Source organism: Physeter macrocephalus, chromosome 7 (assembly GCF_002837175.3).
Source record: "Physeter macrocephalus isolate SW-GA chromosome 7, ASM283717v5, whole genome shotgun sequence".
NCBI classification, from domain to species: domain Eukaryota; kingdom Metazoa; phylum Chordata; class Mammalia; order Artiodactyla; family Physeteridae; genus Physeter; species Physeter macrocephalus.
Window position 1 is genome coordinate 66,466,979 of NC_041220.1, and position 4,339 is coordinate 66,471,317.

Here is a 4,339-nt window from a genome sequence, read left to right on the forward strand (position 1 = left end):
TGCGCGTCCGGAGCCTGTGCTCCGCAACGGGAGAGGCCACAACAGTGAGAGGCCCACGTACCACAAAAAAAAAAACCAAAACTCTATCAAAGTGCTTAATGGCTGGATATTCCATCCGAAGTTGCTTAACTAGTCCCATATTTTGATATATTTTCTTGCACCCATTTTTGCTGCTATAAATTATGTTGCAATGGATATTTCCCTACAGGTAGCTTGTGGTAGACATTGCTGGTTGCCTACCTCAAATCTATTGAATACCTCCCTCTCTTCACTGTGAACAGAAGCCCAGTTCTGTTGGGGTTGTTACAGTCCATTTAAGCTGAGGGGGTCAACAATCCTGTTTCCTTCTTTCACAGCTTCCACTGTTGGTAGCGTAGCCATATAACCCAATTCTGGCTAATGAGACTTAAGGGAAGGCTGTTGGGGGAATCCTGGAAAAGCTTTTTCTTTCCTAGTAAAAGGGATACACTTGACAATGCCCCTTCGTGTTGCCTTCAACGTAGAAGAAATGTCTATGAAGGTATTATCATCTCCATTGTACAGACGAGGAGACCTGGGCACAGAAATGTTGAGCAACTTGCCTGTGGTCATACAGCTGCCAGTCGGCATTCAAATCTTAATGTGTGGCTCCAACACACTAAGAATGACAAAGCAGAAAAGGAGCCTAAGATCTTGAAGGCATCACGGAGCAGCTGAACCCAGGCCAGCAACTGTCTACCTCCAGACTTATGTGAGACTTCAATTTGGTTAGACTATTTTTATTTATTTATTGGCTGCATCAGGGCTTAGTTGCAGCACCTGGGATCTTCGTTGAGGCATGAGGGATCTTTCATTGCAGCGAGTGGGCTCTTTGTTGTGGCGTGCAGGCTTCTCTCTAGTTGTGGCCTGCAGGTTTTTCTCTCTCTAGCTGTGGCGTGCGGGTTCCAGGGCATGTGGACTTTGTAGTTTGCGGCACGAGGGCTCTCTAGTCGAGGTGTGCGAGCTCAGGAGTTGTGGCGCAAGGGCTTAGCTGCCCCGCGGCACGTGGGAACCTAGTTCCCCGACCAGGGATCGAACCCTCGTCCCCTGCATTGGAAGGCGGATTCTTTACCACTGGACCGCCAGGGAAGCCCCAGACTATTTTTAGATATACTCTGTTACTTGCAGCAGAAACAGACCCAAACACATCTTTTGGGCTGACATATTTTGTACCATTTTCTTTGATTAGACTCTCAAAGTGGGTTTGAGTCAAATATTATGACTACTTTTAAAGGCTTTTGGTACACAGCACTAATTATTTCCCCTAAGAATTGTACTAACTCAGCAGTCTCTTAGCACTGGGTATTGCTGCCTAGAGTCAGAGAGTGTCAAACTAAGGATGACTAGCACCATCAATAAACCAACGAAAGAAGGTGAGACTATAACTCCTCTGGAGTATTTTCAAATCAATCCTTGCCTTGCTTTTAAGGTGCATTCCTCTTGTGATTAAAAAAAAAAAATTCATGAGTCTTAAGGTACATTATTCCCCAGGCTCAAATAAGTTACTTTGTTTCTTACACAATAACACAAATAAAAACACAGGTACTGTAAAAGACTGAGAAAGCAAACTAGAAAGAAAAAAAACCCTCGCATGTGATCTCAATACCAAAGAAAATCACTTTACTATTTGGTGGCTTTCTTCTTGGGCTTTTATTATTCCCCATTTTCTTACAAGTGTAATTGGATTACACTGTATTTTTTATTTTGTTCTTTTATAATAAGCATTTCCTATTGTAAATATTTTAATGGTTGCATAATATTCCATCATGTGGATAAATCATAGTTTATTCAACCATTTCTGGATTGACAAAACAACAAAAGCAGAATCTGCAGAAGGAAGCAGAATTACCACCTCAGGTATGTGCTATATACAAATATATGGTATTTAAATAGTACAGAATTAGCCATGCTCTCAGTTCTTACTTGCATATCAAAGACTCTGTAATAGGGAAGGAAAAGGTCATTTTCTTATAAAAGAGAAAAGGCTCCACGTCAGTGCTTTACCTTCCTATTCACATTCAAGATCTTTTTAAAATCTCATAAAATACATTCTAAAAATATGTAAGCAGTAGTCAATTTTTAGTTTTATTTTTATACAATGAAAGGATGCCACCTGATAGAAGTTTAAAAATGTGTTTAAAATAGTTTGAAGAACAGAATATTCTGATTAAACATTCTGGTTAATACTGAGTTGCCATGTAACACTATATAGATTATAAATTTTCAAATTAGGATATGAGGTAATGGAAACAAAATTTATATCAACCATAAGCTTTAAAAAATTATACCAACTTTTAAACCCTTTCTTTTATGATTCAGGAATTTATCTCCTACTGCTGCCCTGTTCATTTTAAGTATCAGTGTGTTAGCAAACAGGCATTTCACCGATGCCCCTAGCCCTGTGCTGTGCCTTTTTTATAGTCATTTTGTAAGTCTATTTCCTTCACTGGATTAAAAGTTTCTATATGGCAGGAACATTGTGTTTGCAACACACACAGCTTCTAGCAGAGCACTTTGCACACAGTGAGCATTCAATAGACATTTTTATATTTCAAACTAGTTCCCTCTAAATGGATAAGGGGTAAAACAAGTATTTGTAGCAATGGCAATTGTTTCAAGTAAATTAAGCAAAAAAACAAGAACAAAAAAACCTTAATAGATATCTAATCTTTGATGAGAAATTTACTGAATGCTTTCTTTGTGGCAAATACCATGCTAAGTGCTTATAAACGTTAGTTGTCAAAATTCTCAAAACAATCAATGAGGTAGGTGGTATTTTATTTATTTATTTTTATTTTTGGCCGCGTTGGGTCTTCGTTGCTGTGCGCAGGCTTTCTCTAGTTGTGGCAAGCAGGGGCTAGTCTTCGTTGCGGTGCACGGGCTTCTCATTGTGGTGGCTTCTCTTGTTGCAGAGCACGGGCTCTAGGCGCGGGCTTCAGTAGTTGTGGCACACGGGCTCAGTAGTTGTGGTTCACAGGCTCCAGAGCTCAGGCTCAGTAGTTGTGGTGCACGGGCTTAGTTGCTCCGCGGCATGTGGGATCTTCCCGGGCCAGGGCTCGAACCTGTGTCTCCTGCATTGGCAGGCAGATTCTTAACCACTGCGCCACCAGGGAAGCCCTAGGTGGTATTTTATTTACAGAGAGAAGACAGACAGGAGTTATATCAGGTATTCAAATATTTGTTGAGCACCTACATACTGGGTACTGAACTAGCATCAAACAGCACAGAAGTCTCTCTGCCTTCTGCGGAGCTTATTTTCTAGTAGAACTTGCTAAGATCACATATATATCAGTATTCTAGATTTACACATTACTTTATATATGAGTTTGGACAATATGAATTCATCCCTGAAATGGACCCATTCTCAGTGTTGACAAAAATTTGAGACTAAAAAGCTGAAGTTCAAACCCTGGTGACTTCTTCAATGTAAAAGTCACCCTGAAGGTTACTCTGCCTTTGCTGGCAGCATCCTTGTGAGGATCTGACCTCCAAATTTAGAGTAAACAGAAAATATTCTCAAGAGAAGACTTATAAAATAACAAAATGAACCTACTACAGGATTAAAGAAGTTAAGGCTATAGCTTTTAAAGCCTGATACCTAGCTTCCATATAAACCTCAGTTAACAGTAGTAGAAGAACAGAAGTCAGAACACAGAATGGACTGGGCTCTTGGCAGCTAAGTGGGGTGGGAAAGTCTAGGGGAAGGAATGGAAGTTCCAGGCATCATCACAATTCACACAGCAAAGCTACAGACCCTACGTGCTAGGCCATTTTGAATTTTATTTACTTCTCTCTGGAGCTAGACACATAAGGAGACACCCGGTTCAAAAATGCAAAGAGAAGAGAGGAGTTTCAGGCCTGAAACATTCAAATGTATGTCAGACACTTCCTGTGAAACACTGAAGTTGCTGGGGGTTGACTGAGGGCTCCTCTCACTAGGCCAGTGCAATTTAATCAGTAAACCACAAGGTCTTCATAACTAATCCCCAGTGGTATGGGGCGTCTTAGGAAAAGTCACAAAGTTTCATTCAAATAAAACTGAAGTTGAACTGAGAAAGTGAACAGAAGATGCTGGAAAAGGAGTAAGAAAAGAGGTCTTAGAAGCTGCTGAGTGGGCAGAAAATTGCCTTTTCCTCTAGCTTGAAGCAATTTCCCCAACTACCACACTACCTAAGAAATCTGAGACAAAGGGCACCGAACTATTTCCAAACGCAACAACTTGCAAACAGCTGACCACGGCTCTTGTGCGGTGACCCCTGAAATCTACTCAGGCACACCTAGTGAAGGGAGACAACACGCACCACTCAGCACACAGAGTACC